We start from the raw sequence: 16,980 nt of genomic DNA on the forward strand, positions 1-16,980 counted from the left end.
TTTAAACCAGGGATCACCAAACTAAGGCAGTGGTTTAAATCTGGCTTGCAAGCTAAGGATGTGTTTTGCGTTTTTAAAAGGTTATAAACTAAAAACAGAGAACATGCTACCCAGACTCACTCTCAACAGATTAGATAGATAGATAGATAGATGAGAGATAATCTCTCTGTTTTTGTAAATAAAATTTAATTGGAGCACAGCCAGGCCATTTAACTATGTATTGTCTATGGCTACTTTCAATGCCAGAGCCACATGGCAAAGCTAAGTAATTAGAACAAAGACTGCCTGAGCTGCAAAGCCTAAAATATTATGCTTTAATACTTTACGGTAAAAGTTTGCTGACTCTTGTCTAGACAAAAAAAACATAGAGAAAGGTTAATAATGCAGATTAAATTTCAAAATACGTTGAGTCCGTAGCTGTTCCATTACAAATAGCACAAAAATCTAGAAAACGTTCTTTCACTATCAAAAAAAAATCATTATCTGAATCAGCAGATAATTCTGACTCACTCAGATCATTGACAAATGAGCAAGGTGCTGACATGTTTTCATTTTTTACTTTTGCATCCTTCTTGTTAACGTAAACACAAATAACCCACACCGCAGGAGAGCTACGTTTGTCTGTCAGTTGCAACCATAGGTTGGCTGTGCCTACGAGTTTGGCAAAAACCAACAATGCATTCTGTGCGAATCAATTTGCTGTATGGAATTTATAGTACAGAGTACTGTATGTTTTATTATTTGTAAATTTTGTGGCAGCTTGGCTTCAGTAAAATACATAGTAAACATATGTACATTGTGTGTATTTATGGGCGTACAGACACACATACATGCACAGATGCACACACACAGCTGGGCTCCTCTCAAGATGACCTGTGAAAAAATGAGAGGCTTCTTCAGGAAGAATGCACACAAAGTCAAAGAAGATGCAAGTATCCCAAACAGACATGGTAACAACACCTCCATCATTAAAAGGGGAGAAGTAGTTACTTAAATGCTTGTTTTCTTTTGAGATAATGAAGTGCAAACGTGCCTGTAGAAAATAATGTAGAAAAAGCTTAGATACCCTTTATTCTATTTCCTCTAGTGGTAATATCTTGCAAAACTGTAGTACAATATCAACCAGAATATGAACATTGATATAGTCAAGATATAGAGCCTTTCCATCAAGACAAAAGATCCACTTTGTTCCCCTTTATAACTATACCCACTTATCTGTGATCCCCATTCCCCCCTCTAACCCCTGGCACCCACTAGTTCTACATTTCTACAATGTTTTCATTTCAAAAATGTTCTGTAGACAGATTCATACAATGGGTAACTTTTGAGGGCTGGCTTTTATGACTTGGTAGAATTCTCTGGAGTTTCATCAAGGTTGCTGTGTGTATCAGTTCTTTTTTTATTACTGAGCAGCATTCTACAGTGTCCTTAACCATCCACCCACAAAAGGACCTCTGGGTTGTTTTTAGATATTATGAATAAGATAAATATGACCATTTGTGTACATACTTTTGTGTGAACATAAGTTTTCATTTTTCTGGCTTGATGGACCAAAAGTACAACTGCTGGGTCATGTGGTGGTTGCCCGACTGGTTTTACTAAGAAACCGCCACACAGTGTTGCAGAGTGGCTGTGACATTGTACTCACTGGCAAAGTATGAGCAATCCAATTTGCCTACCATCCTTGGAGCCTTCCGTGTAGTCATTATTTATTTATTTATTTCATTTTAGCCACTCTGGTCAGCGTGCCATAGTATCTCACTGGTGGCTAATGAGTAATGATGTTCAGTCATATTTAACATCTGTATAACTCCTTTTGGTAAAATGTGTCTTCATGCATTTGTCCGTATTCTAGATGGACTGGTTTATTTTTGTCATACGTTTTGTTTGTTTTTGTTGTGTTTTGTTTTTAATTTTTTTAATGTTTATTTATTTTTGAGAGAGAGAGAGAAACAGAGCATGAGCAAGGGAGGGACGGAGAGAGAGTGAGACACAGAATACAAAGCAGGCTCCAGACTCTGAGCTGTCAGCACAGAGCCCGACGTGGGGCTCAAGCCCACAAACTGTGATATCCTGACCTGAACCTGGCTCAGTCAGTTAAGCATCCAACTTCGGTTCAGGTCAGGATATCACAGTTTGTGGGCTTGAGCCCCACGTTGGGCTCTGTGCTGACAGTTGGATGCTTAACTGACTGAGCCAGACAGGCCCTCCATATGTTTTGTTTTTATGGCAGAGGTATGAGAATGTTAGATACTCAAGATATTAGTACTTAGTCAGATATATGGCTGCAAATTTTTTCTGCCAGTTTAAAGCTTGTCTTTTCATTCTCTTCACAGAATTTTTCTCAGGGAAAATATTTTTAATTTTTATGATATCATATTTATCAATTTCTGTTTGTTTTCCATGTTTTTGGACATCATTCTAAGAAGCCTTTTTCCTAGACATGCTTCTATTTGTTTTATGTTTTTTAAGTTTATTTATTTATTTTTGAGAGTGAGAGAAGGGGAAGAGACAGAGAGAGAGAGAGGGAGAATCCCAACAAGGCTCTACACTGTCAGCACAGAGTCCAACATAAGGCTTAATTTCACGATCTGTGAGATCATGACCTGAGCCAAAACCAAGAGTTGGACACTTACCCAACTGAACTACCCAGATACCCCTATGTTTTACATTTCAATTTTAACTCATTTTGAGTTAATTTTTAGATAAAGTAAGAATTGCTAACATTTTGCTGATGATTTTATGTAAAAAGTCATGAGAGATATTGGTCTGTAGTTATCTTTTTTTTGTAATCTTTATCTAGTTTTGTTTTCAGGGTAATGCTAGTTTCATAAAATAAATGGGAAATTGTCCCCTTCTCTATTTTCTGGAAAAGATAGTAATGAAATTAGTGTTAATTCTTTAAATGTTGGGTAAAATTTGATAATGAAACCACCTGGGTCTAGAGATTTCTTTTTTGGGGAGCCTTTAAATTACAAATTCAGGACATCTGGATGTCCTGACTCGATTAAGTGCCCAATTCTTGATTTCAGCTCAGGTCATGATCTCATGGTTCGTGGGATCGAGCCCCGTGTCAGACTTTGTGCTCACAGCACCATGGAGCCTTCTTGGGATTCTCTCTCTCCCTGTCTCTCTGTTTCTCTCTCTCTCTCAAAATAAATAAATAAACCAAAAAATTTTCTTCTAAAAAATTACAAATTCAAATTCTTTAATGAATAAAATACTACTAGAGATCTCACCTTCATTTTGTTTGATTTTTGGTCTATGTCTTCTAAGTTGTCAAATTTATGAGTGTAAAGTGGTTCACGGTGTTTCCTAATTACCTCCTTCCAGACTGAGGGATTTATCGTGATATCCCCTGGGTCCCTTATTTCATCCCTGATATTGGTGAATTGTGTCTTCCTTTTTTTTTTTTTTTTACTTTTGCCAGTCTTGTTAGGGTTTTATCAATTTTATTGATTTTTTTAAGGAAGAACCAACTTGATTTATTTACACTGTTTTTTAGTCTATCACTTTGTACAGTTTTCTTAGTGGTTACCCAAGGTAATACAATATATTCACATAACTTATCAGAGACCTGGCATCGATGTCTTTCCACTTCAAGTGAACTGTAGAAAACTTACTTTCTGTGAAGTTTCTTTACCCTCTTCAGTTACTGAAATAGAATTTTCTTAAGTATTCCCTCTTCATTTATTGAGCGCCACATGGTTTTATGAGTTGGCTCCAACCATCAAATATAATTTAATAAAATCATGATAAAGGTAGTCTATTATATTTACTCCACATGCATCTATTATAAAGTTCTTTCCGAAGTTCCAAGTGGCCTACTGTTAGTGCTTTCCTTTTGTTTAGGGAACTTCCCCTAACATTTCTTTCCAGGCAGGTATGCCAGCAACTTATTTTCCTAGTCTTCCCTCATTTAAGAATGTGCTTATTTTCCATTTATTCCTGAAAGATACTTTTGGATCTCATGATTGCCGATTATTTTCCTTTAGTGCCTGAAAAATGTCCCATTTCCTACTGGCCTCCCGTGTGGGGTGAGAAATCCACTGTTATTCAAATCGGCATTCCCCACCCACCCCATAAGGATGTGTTTTTCTGTTCTTGGTACTCTCAAGATTTTGTCTTCGGCTTTAGATTACCCAAGTTTAATTATGATGTTTTTTGGGCTGAAATTCTTTGAATTTACCCTTTTTGGTAGTGTGTTCAGCTTCTTGAATCTGTAGGTTTTTTGTCTTTTATCATTTTTGAAATTTTCTGCCCTTATGTTTTTGAATATTTTTTCAGCCCTAGTCTTTCCTCACCTTCTTGAAATCCAATGATACAGATGTTGGATATTTTGATATTCTCCCACAGGTCCCAGAGGCTCTGTTCAATTTTGTCAATCTGTTTTCTCCATATCATCTAGTTTAGGAAGATTCTATTCATTTGTCCTAAAGTTTGCTGATTCTATCCTGTATTACCTCCACTCTACCATTGAGCCCACCCCCTGAGGGGTGTTTGTATGCTTGTTTGTATCTTTGTTTTGTGAGTGAGAGGTTATTTACTTTTTGGATCTATAATTTCTATTGGTCTATTTTTATAACTTTTTCTTTGCTGAGACTTTCTAATTTTTCATGTGTTTCAAGGAAATTCATAATCACTTGTTCATGCAGTTTTATGATGGCTGCTTTAAAATACTTGTCAAGGGGCACCTGGGTGGCTCAGTCAGTTGAGTGTCCAACTTTCGCTCAGGTCATGATCTCACGGTTCATGAGTTTTAGCCCTGTGTTGGGCTCTGTGCTTACAGCTCAGAGCCTGGAACCTGCTTCGGATTCTGTGTCTCCCCCTAGCTCTCTGCCCCTCCCCACCACACGCTCTCTTTCTGCCTCTCAAAAATAAAGAAAACTAATAAAAAAATTAAAATACTTGTCAAGAAATTCCAACCTCTGATTCATCTCAGTACTTGTCTGTGGATGATTTTTCTGGCTCTTGGTATGAATTACTTATGGTTATGGTCTGGACATTTTGGATATTATGTTACAAAACTCTTTATTCTATTGAATCTTCTGTATTCAATAGGCAGTCTTCCTGTTGCTGTTGAATGATGTCTGCATGGTTGTATATTCCTAGCTGCCCACGGGGTCCTGTTGGCATGGGCGGGGGGGGGGGGGGGGCAAGAACAGCGAGAGTGAAGGCTAGTGATTACCAGCCTCACATCACATCATCTGGTTAAGTCTCATGGCTGCTGAGTGGGAGAGCCATTTCTGCTCACTGATGGACCCCACTAGAATTGTCATTGTCATAGAATATAGAACAGAGAACAATCAGAACTCTACCTCCTCCGATTGTGTGGGGAATGAATCACCACTCAGCCTCACCAGCACTTCTCTGCATGGAAATCAAATCACAGCCACTGCTTTTGCCAGAAAAGGGATAAAAGATCAGCAATCTGCTCAACCTCACTGACAATATCCAGAGCGAACACTGGAGCAAGTCCCCTGCTTCCAGGAGTGATGGCAAGGTGATATGGAAGATCAACTTTCTACTCATCCCCGATGAATCTTCCAGGGCTGAAGAGTATGATTTTCTCATTAGTGTTTGGTGTAAAGTATTTTCAAAAAACTTTTCTGGTGGTAGGCCATCCTGTCTTGTTCTTTGGCTGAAGGCAACAGACTTTTTTTTCTCAGCTACATTTTTTTTTCTGTGCTTATTGGTGGTTCTAGATCTGAGGCTTCTGCCAGCACTCTGTGGTATACAGGAGGCAATAAAAAGACCCAAGGAACTCACCACTATGTTGTCCCTCAGGCTCTAAGGAAATTCCCAAAGTAACCTACTTTATTCTTTCTACATTTTAGGGACTCTCCATGCTGAATTATTGTGTTATGTCTAGGGTTTGTTTTTGTTTTTGTTCTTTTAGTTATAAAGGAGAGTAACTTGGAGATATGGATGATGCCATCTTGGTATAACCAAAAGACCGTGAGACATAACTTTTTAAAGTAATCTCTACACCCCACATGGGGCTTGAACTAATGGCCCCAAGATCAAGGTCACATGCTCTTCTGACTGAGCTAGTCAAGTGTCCTGAGATGTAATCTTTCAGAGAAACACTTTTACTCTCAGGTGACTATGCTTTCACACAGTTCCATGGATAAATGCCTAAGGAATTGCTGCTTTGCTAAACACTCTATCAAAACTTGAGACCATTCCAACAACAGAGCACAACAAAAAAAGAACAGATACATTTTTCCCTCCAGCTATTCCAACAAGCTCCGAAAGAGTTCGTGTCCAGGGCAGCCCTTGATGTCCAGCAGGGCACTGCTGGCTCCCAGCAATGTGGAGTATAGATTGATGGAGAGTGAAACCTCACCCAGGCCCTGGATTTAACCAGTAAAATAAAGAGTTTGGGGGAGCATATATCTCCCCTGAAACATTAAGACATCCATAATACAGAAGTTCTTAAAAGTTGAAAGGTCTATGTTAACCATGACTATTTATTCTAAAAGGTTGCTGAAGACTGGAGAAGTTTATAACATGTAATTTGTATTTTAATATTCAATATCCTTCATTAAATATAATACTTGTTATCATTCTCTTCATAACTCAGCATATAGGGACAGATCCAATTTCCCATCTATATCACAGTCATTAGCTGAATGTAAGTTTCTGACTAGTGCCTCAAAGTGACATTTTTTTTTTAATTTTTTTTTCAATGTTTATTTATTTTTGGGACAGAGAGAGACAGAGCATGAACCTGCGAGGGGCAGAGAGAGAGGGAGACACAGAAACGGAAACAGGCTCCAGGCTCTGAGCCATCAGCCCAGAGCCCGATGCGGGGCTCGAACTCACGGGCCGTGAGATCGTGACCTGGCTGAAGTCGGATGCTTAACCGACTGCGCCACCCAGGCACCCCCAAAGTGACATTTTTTGAATTCCGAGTGAAACATAATACAGTGAAACATCCTTATATAGAGATTGTAGAAGATATTTTCATTTATCTGACTTCATAACTCCCAAATGCTGGGCTGTTTCATTGTGACAATATAATATGCTGGTGGCAAGTATTTCATGATGATTTATATGGACCAGTTAGAATAGTGTGTTTTCTAATCTCCATTTATAAACTTATCTTCCCTGCTTTCCTATCCAAATTCTCTGTTCTTATTCAGCTCATATATTTCCAGCCTTCCACACATAATTAGTATGGAATATTGTGTTTGTTTGTTTTAAGTCACATCAATATTTCTAGTCCCATATGTTGTCCTAGAGCCTTGCCACCATCCATCAATCCCTCCCCCCCCCACCCCTTGAACCACAGCATATTATGAACACCTTGATGAATAGAATGTAACAGAAGTGACACCACAAGACTTCCAAGGCTAGGTCATAAAAGTTGACATGGCTTACCCCTGGCTCTCTCAGGATGCCTTCTTTTGGAAGTCAGTCACTATGTGGTGAGAAGGTACAGATTATATGGAAAGACCATGAGTAGGTATTCTGGGCAGAAGCACTAGCTGAAATTTTAGCCTATAGACAATATTAATCATTAGACATTTGAGTAAGTGAGTTTTACGATGATTCAAGCCCCCAGGCTCTGAGACTTTCAACTGAGATCCTAGATAGTCTGTGAGCATGGTAAATGGTTGTCATACCACTAAATTTTGGTGTAATTTGTTAGGTATCAATGGGAATTTTATCATTTCCTTACATCCTCTGAAAACTGGAACATCATTTTCTAAAATATGTTTCAAAGGAAATGCATAGATTCTACCTTACTTTTCAGTGGTGAACTAGCATGCGAATAGCAGGCAATAGTAACCTCCATGACGTAGATATATAATTAGAAGCATGTCTCAAAGTGTCCCAAAGATTTGATTTGATTTGACTTGATTTATTTTATTTTTATTTCTTTATTTGTTTTAATATTTGGCTAGAAATGTTTTTTTGTTTTTTGTTTTTCGTTTTTGTTTTTTTTTCTTACTTTTATTTTGAGAGATACAGAGACACCTTGAGTAGGGGAGGGGAAAAAGAAGGGAGAGAGAGAGAGAGCGAATCCCAAGCAAGCTCTGTACTGTCAGCTCAGACACCAGGGTGGGGTTGAACTCCCCAAACTGTGAGATCATGACCTGAGCCAAAATCAAGAGTCGAACTCAGCTGACTGAGCCACCCCGGTGCCCCAAAGTGTCCCAAAGATTTTAGAACATGGAAACTTCATCCCCACATCTAATCCTAATACTTAATATAATATAAATATACTTAAATATATGATACTGATATATTTAATAAAATGTACTTTGGGAAACTCTTTTGAGAATAGCTGCAGTCCAGCCTCTCTCCTCTTCCAAGGAGAGGAAACTCTGGTGAAGGGCAAAATGGAGTCCTTAGAGATGACAGCTTGGCAGTAGATATTTGCGTGAGAGAATTTTAATAGGTTGTAAATTGACCTTGACTGAGACGTATTGGCTTTTAAGCCTGTATTTGACTGCTGTCTCTTACTTGTTTCCATCTTCCATATTTCCAGTGTGCTCCTTCTTGGGATTTGTCCCTAAACACTGGTCTTAAGAGCCATAGAGAGGAGAGTGAAGCAGGAAGACACTTAGAAAACAAGACATTTTCATGAGGTATATTAACCCTCAAATTTCATACCTACTCAGCCCAGTTAATCTTTGGAGAGAGAAGACAGAATTAGTTGTAAATATCTATGTAGTAATCAAGGGGATCCTGGGTGACTTAGTCGGTTGGGCGTCCGACTTCAGCTCAGGTCATGATCTCCTGGCTCATGGGTTCGAGCTCTGCATGAGGCTCTGTGCTGACAGCTCTGAGCCTGGAACCTGCTTCAGATTCTGTGTCTCCCTCTCTCTCTGTCCCTCCCCCACTTGCACTCTGTCTCTTGCTCTCCTTCAAAAACAAATAAACATTAAAAACATTTTTTTAAGATCTGTGTAGTAATTAAGAGAGTGCCTTTACCAGGAGTATCCTCTGAGCTATATTTCCCTCATCAGAAATATCTTTGTGTGTGTGTTGGGTTGGGGGAGGGGAGTTGTGGGGGGAGGTGTCAATGAAGGAGAAGATACATGGAATATATGGGAGAAGAGGAAGATGATATGATTACTAACTTTCCAGGTTTGTCCTGGTAGCAGAAAAATCAGAAGTCTTCCTTTATGGCAACTGTTTTCCATGGTGACAACTAACATGCTTGTTCCACTTTCCCATCTTCTCTTGCCTGGAGCATCTTCTCCAATATTTTCCACTCATCAGCATCTGCAATAAAACAAAGCCCTGTCATATCACAAAGCCTTAATTTCTGGTGGGTTCTGGACATAGATAAATGAGTAAATCTTAGTTCCCATCTTTGCTGATGAGGACAATTTCAAGGAGTGTGCTAGATCATTTACAGAAATGGCCTCAATTGTCACCTCTTTGCAATACGATTTGCACCAAATCTTGAGTTTTGAACAAAAGCAATGTAGCAGAAGTGGCACCATGGCATTACTAAACCTGCACCTCAAGAGGTCTCATAAGCTTTTGCTCTTGCTCTTGGAACTCTGCCAATTGCCATAGTCATAAGCCCAGGCTAGCAGGTTGAATTTGAGGGAGACATGTGGCCCACTTCTTCTGTCCCCCAACCAACAGCCATGTAAGGAAGGCCATCCTGAATCAGTCAGACCCCAAGTTGCACACAAACTGACTGCAGACACATGAGGGAGCCCAGCTGAGGTCAGCCAAACCTAGCTCAGGGCAGCAGAATGACTCAGCTGACTCTTAGATTCATGGTCAATAATAAATGATTGTTGTTTTGAGCCACTGAGTTTTGAGATGGTGTTTTAAGCAGCAAAAGCTAACTGATCCAGGGAGATAGAAGTGTAAACAAATCAGGTAAGTGAAGTTTTAGAGGTAAGCCCAGGATTCTCGAATAGTACAAAGGAGCATGACCAAGCAGTCCTATGGGGATTATGCATGGCTTAAAGGATAACTCGTGAGGAAACATTAGGAACTAACTAGACAGTGAGTATATCATCTGTAGGCTGAATGTAGGAACAAAAACACACAGGTAAGCAAGAAGTGCCAAATGTGTGTAAAAATTGCAAGCAATATGGCGCTTTAAATACGCTGAGTTGCCAAGAAATACGTTAGAAAGGAAAGCAGGGTCTCACCTTGTTAAGAAGCTTATACTTCTAGTCCAATCACCCTTCAAAACCCGAATCAGTCTCTCCACTTCTTGAGATTGTTCTGACTGCTCTCTACGCATAGCTGGTACTCACTGTCCTGGTTTTCTGTAACATTCCTTGTCTTTGTCTTTCACTGGGCACCCACTCAGCCCAGGGGAAGTATTTAGTGCCCATACTTGTAAATATGTCAGCTGTGAGACAGCTCTCTTGTCCCAAGATTCCAGACTTGTTTTCATCTTAATATCTCTGTTTCATGTCTGTAACAATGTCAGTTAATGAAAAGGATGATAATTTGCCTCAACAAACATTTGTTGGTCATCAATTATTTGTAAGACAGTGTGTTCTCTGCTTTCCATTCACATGACATGGGATAAATTAGATAAGAAGACTAATCCCTAGGGCTTTCAAGTCTGGAGCTTCAGCTGCTCATCTGAATAAAGCTGAGTGCCAAAAACAAACTGAAGCAACCATATATCCCAGGAAGAGGGAAGCCACAATACTATGGAGACCGACCTGTACCACCAGCTTTACATCAACAGTCCTAGGTTTTGATTCTGGTTTTGTCACTTGCTGGTACTTTAACCTTGGAAAAATTTTTGGTGCCCATGGCCTTTCGTGAAGAGTAATATTATTGATTTTATTTAATTTTAATTAATTTTAATCAAAATAGCCACATATGACTAATGGCTACCATATTGGACAGTACAACTCTAGAATCTTACTGTCTTGGGTTCAAATCCAGTCTATCAAACTTAGTAACTTTTGTGATTTGGGGAAAATGAAACTTGCTGAGTCTTGGTTTCTCAATCTGTAAAATAATTAGAAAAATATTTAATGAGCTTATAATGATAGGCTGAAATGAGATTTGTGGATTTAGCAGTTGATACAAGGAGCATTTGATAATGTGAATTATTATTTTATGACTTCATGATTTAAAACAGTCATAAGTTTACAAGGACATTGTGAGGTCATCATCCTCCAAGAAAAAAAACAGATGAGTAAAATGGGTTTTATTTATCAGTTCTGTGTTAGGGACAAGGTGCAGGAAGCTAAAGGCCTTACCTGAAGGGAAGGGGTAAATGTCCATCAATCACTGGGTGCTAGGTATCTTTGCAACAATCAAGGTTACAAAATATACATGCAATGCACACCCTGTTCTCAAGCTGCTTAGTGTCCAGTGGCAAGGTGAAAATGACACTTGGAAAAAAGAAGAAATCAATGTTCTGTTAGGTAGTGTGGCTCTGATTGCACTGTAGTAATGGTACAGCGACAACCACACAGCTTGGAGGTCTTGGATAGGCTCCAACCACTCAACAGATGCTTAGAAACTGGACCGGGCCCTTAACATTTAACAACATTTAAATGCTCACACCAATCCTTTAGGAGTACTACTATTGTGGGTATTCTACAAATGAGCAAACCAAGAATTTGAGAGATAAAATAATTTGATCTAGGACATTATGAAGTCTGGGATTTGATTTTGTCCAACTTACCAGCTTGTAAGTAAGCCTACTAGTGTTTAATGAATCCTGACAGGAGGCACAAGACTCCTGGATCAGAGACCAAGAACATAATTATGCACAGCATAGCAAGCGCCACAGTTTACTTCTGTTCCCCTCACCACTACCCTCAAGTTCTACCAAGGGCTCAGATGGATGCTGTTCATGCAGTGGGTTTGTATCACAGTTGAAAAACGTTGGGACTCTAAAATCTGCGATTTTACAGCAAGCAGTAAGTAAACCTGCTCTTTGTCTCCAAAATAGACATAATCTTGTCCCTCAAGGCTGTTCACTGTAAACAACCCTGGGAACTGCTTCAGTGGAGAGCAGTCAGAGCTTTGAATCTTTGCCTTGCCCAGATAGGAGGTTTTAGAGAGACTCAGGGCCTCTGGCTGACTGCTTCTCCCAAAGATCCCAAGAAGTGATGGATGTTCTTTGGCTTTAAATTCCCATTCGTTCCATAACATGATGCTGTTAGCCATATAGACAAGCTCAACAACCCTGCCCTCTGATCCTCATTGGAGGGCTATTGACATCGTTCAGTGCTGGTGAAATGTACATTGTCATGATTAGTTTAAAGGAAGCTTTATCTTTTCCCCGGTCTGTAAGCAACCTATGGGTATTATTTCTAATACTCATAAAAATATTTTAATAAATTATTGCCCTTTTATATCAGATACAGATGAAATAGCTTAAGTGTCCTGCCTGAGCTGACCCAGACACTGTACGTTCAGCATAGCATATGTCAGTTTATTTTTCTCTCCTTACTTCTTCTATCCCTTTCCCTTCCTTATTATAGTAACCCCCAGCTTTCTCTCAAAGAAGAAAGTAGTCCTTCATTGTTGTTAATGCACAACTTAAACCTTGACCTGACTCATATCCTATCTTGAGGATATCCTAGCACTGAGCCTGATGATGCTGAGCCCAGAAACAGCTGACATCTCTCAGCTTCCCTTTTTTATCTTTTTGTGGGTGCAAGACAAGTTGTGTGGCAGACCAGCAGTTTAAAACAAAAATGTCTGCTAAAAGAACAAGGAAAATAAATCATTCTAGGTGAAACTCAGCTAAAATTGAACAATTTTTATAGCATTTAGAGGATTCTTCATTCCCGTTAAACAGAGTGTAAATGATCAAACAGGTGATGGATTTCTTGGAGAGAAAAGTCATTATATGGTTCTAAAAACATAAAAAATCGTATTATGTGTCATAAAGTACAAAAGGATATCTTTCTCAGTCCTCACTCTCTGCAAATAGCATTTTCAGATGCCTTCTACTGGGGCTTCCAAGTTATTTTACCAAATCCAGGTAGAACTCTTCTCTTCCGCTTCCCACATGAGTCACAAATTAGCACCCAAGCCATTATAGCATATGGTGTGGGGGGGGCAGGGTGCCCAGGCAGGTCCTTTTGAGAACCAGGATATAACTGGGCAGAACCATAACACATGGTTCTATCTGCTTTAAATATTTCACAGAAAATAACACACAGGGTGTATGGAAGGCCTGGATGTTAAATAGAATTCTTTAGAATAATTTTCTAATTGCTTTTGAAATGAGGAGAGGGGGCGCCTGGGTGGCTCAATCGGTTAAGCGTCCGACTTCTGCTCAGGTGATGATCTCACGGTCTGTGAGTACGAGCCCCACTTCGGGCTCTGTGCTGACAGCTCAGAGCCTGGAGCTTGCTTCGGATTCTGTGTCTCCCTCTCTCTCTGACCCTCCACCGTTCATGCTCTGTCTCTCTCTGTCTCAAAAATATAAATAAACAATTAAAAAATTTTGAAATGAGGAGATATGCCAGGAACTCTCTAAAAAAATACAAAGCTTTCCTGATTCAAATTTCACTAGTAAGTTGAGTCATTAAACCTCTCCATCAATGAGGGAGAATTAGGTTGAGTCTTTGAAGCAAAGACATTATACTCTTTTTTTTTTAAATACTTAATCTGAATTTATAAGATTTAGGGTATTGCTTTGTCTCAGCTGTTAGATTATAAGTTCCTATAAATGCCTGGAAAGGGAGTCATGGTATTAATGGAGTATCTTCTATGTGCTGGGTGTTATATGTCCATTGCTTCTAATCCTCACAATATGAGAAGCTGCATATGACTGTCCTCATTTTTAGACAGAAGATCAGAGACTAAAAGAGTTATAATCCTTGCCCAAGTTCATACAGCTGGAAGGGGAGAGGCTGGACCCAGCCTGGGGATGTCCCCAACCCTGCGTTTTTCTGATTGCACACTGCTGTCTTGTCCTCTCTGCAGGTAAGCCTGAGTCACCTGCCACAATGCCATAACTAGAGCAGTAGCCTGTTGTCTAATGCTCACTCCATACTGTTGACCATGTTGTATTTTAACCTATTCATTACTGATAGATTATCACTGCAGAAATTTTATCCTAGATGTGGATTCTGTGATTGAGAGTCTGGCCCAGTGAAGGAACTGGCAGGCTCCACCTTCAGACATTTTACATTCAACAAAGAGGCCTCAAGCAGAGGGGCCTTGAGTATGTGAGCACCTGAGAGACTGATGGAGCCATGGAAGGGACTCCATGGCTTCTATCTCACCAGCTCAGACCCATTCACAAAGCCTGAGATCTGAGATGGAGGTCCATTAGTAAACACCAAAGGAGTCTTTTTCATGAGGAAATGTGTAGGACACAGAAAACATGCAGTGTTGTTCCAAAACCCAAGGGACCAACTGTGACACAGCTAGACAGAAACAAGGAGCTTCCTAACTCTGGGGAGACAGCAGAAGCTGGGCACCAAGAAGTCTGCAGAGATTACAAGAGATTATTGTGCAACCGGGGGCCACAAGCCAGGGATTTCTAAAACTCAACGTTATTTTAAAAACACTTGATCCTAAAGCCAGAAGAGTCCGATTCCTGCACCTGAAGACATACATGATATTAAATGGGAACATATGTTAATTTTTATTTACTCAGGAAAAAGCTAGAGTGGGTAGGATGACAATAATGCCCCTTCTGGGAGCCTCATAAATCGTAGGCTCAAGGAAAATGGCCTGGAAAGTTGGAAAGTGGGGAGCAGTGCTTTACAGGGCCCCCTATACCCATGCTTGGTCTCCTCCACCGGCCCAGTGTGGGGAGAGAGATGGTGATTTGGTGGGCACCCACACAGCTCACTAAGTGCCAAAGCACCCAGCGCAGTGCCTAGGCACCGGGTCGTGTGTCGGAAAGGAATGAACATAGCAGAACTTTGTACCAAGGTTTGTGCAAGTAAGAGGGAGGCAAGGCCCACCATTTATTCCAGAGTCAGGAAGACTTTCAGGGAAGAAGTGAATTCTGAGATTATTCTTCAGGACAAGTCAGAGCTGATCAGGCAAGCAGAAGGGAAGGCTGGATGCCAGACAGCTTACACGTGACTCCAGAACAAAGTGTATTTACCAGTACTGGTTTCAGCAGTTATGTCAAAATAGTACTTACAGAAGCCAAGGTAAGCAGTCATTCATTCATTCATTCACTCATTCATCCTACATTCGCTGACGATCCACAAAACACCTGGCACGGTGTTGAGTGTGGAAGTGGTAGGGATGAGTCAGAACAGCCCCACCCCCAACCTTCAACGTGCTCACGCTAAAGTGTGGGAACAGCGCACCCCGCCATGTCAGCAAATGGAAGTGGTAACTCGTGTCAGATGTGGGGCTGCAAGGGAACAATAAAAATCATTTACTCTGTATCCAGCATAGAACCAAACCTTACAGGGAACCCTAAAGAAATGGAAGATACGGTGCCTGCCCTCCAGGGAGCTACTGTCTATTCCAGCGGATGTAAGGAAACACGTAGAATTAAGTGCTAAGTAGGGCGCTGGGGTGGCTCAGTCAGTTGAGCAGCTGACTTCGGCTCAGGTCATGATCTCATGGTTCCTGAGTTCAAGCCCTACATTGATTGGGCTCTCTGCTGCCAGCACAGAGCCCCTCCCCAACTGGTTCTCTAAATAAATAAACAAACAAAAAAAGAAATTAAGTGCTAAGTGACTTGTCATTTTCCTTCTCCACAAAAGCAGTATAGAAATGGGAGTTCTCAGTGGGGACTGTTCCAAACATTTTAAAGGGATTTCATTTTTCAAATTAGAAAAGTCTTATTTAAAAACAATGAAACGCTTTCAATCCACTAAATGTTATCTAGCCATACTGCCACAACACCTGGTAGCTACTAATATGACTTTGTAGTCCTAGCTCTATTGTACACAGATAAAGAGCAAGTGAGAAAGGCTAGAGATTCCTGGTCAGAGTCAAAAGAAACTTGCAGTCAAGGACAAAAGGAAAATGTTCTCCTGAAAAAAACACATTCTTAACTGAGAAAGTTCCCCAAATGTCACTGAGGTAAGCACACTGCCATTGGGACAGCACAAACCAGGTGAACACAATTGGACACATCCTTGCCATCACACTCACATGCTACACCCATGTGGGTTTCAGCTTGAAGGACTTTTCCCACCAAGAAGGTGTCATATCTTATATGGAAAGTTACTAGAACAGGAAGTCAAGTTTCACTCTATAAACAAATTTTCAGGGACAAATTTATTCCTTAAAGCGTACCTTGCCGAGTAAAACAAATGGCCCTTTTATCTATGATAAGCTTCAGTCCATGGACCACTACAAAATAATCCAGACAACTTAAATTTTCTACAGAAATCATGGCATCACTAATAATAAATAACATTTCTTTGCTTAACTCCCTGAGGGCAGGCAGAGAATCTCTTTCAGTTTTGTCCCCAGAATCTAGGTCAGTACCTAAAACATAATTGCTAAATGAATGGATGAATAAATCGTGGCAGTTGAGAGCGTTTTCTGCTTGGAGGTAAAGCACTGAAAACAGAGACACAGACCTGTGAATCTGCCTTCTACTATCCTGGGGTCCTCTGGCTCTCCTATTGCCTTAGATTCATAAACTGTCCTTACAAATCTAAAAATAGAGACCAATGGAAATCCATAGCAGATACCTGGCAGTGCAGGAAAGGCTTTCCATACTCCAGAAAGCTTAGCTACTACCCACCAAGTCCATGCCATGGTGACTCTTCAGAAAGGACACAACACAGCACATTGACCCAGGGCCTCTTCCAGTTTATCTGGACAAATAGCACAACAAAGGTAAGACAACACAGCAGACAAATTTGTTATGTAAAAACCAAAGGCCTCAAAAAGCGCCCTGCGAGATCCAAAGGGACACATTGATATTGCTTTGGCCTTGGGAAGACTTCAGGCCATTGCTCACCTGAGCCCTTCAAGGCAATGGCATTGCCAGCATCTGATAGGCAGAAAGGACACCAGTCCCCACTCTTCCATTGTCTGGGGCAATTTCAATAACTCAGGATTGGAGACAGG

Source organism: Prionailurus viverrinus, chromosome C1 (assembly GCF_022837055.1).
Source record: "Prionailurus viverrinus isolate Anna chromosome C1, UM_Priviv_1.0, whole genome shotgun sequence".
NCBI lineage: Eukaryota > Metazoa > Chordata > Mammalia > Carnivora > Felidae > Prionailurus > Prionailurus viverrinus.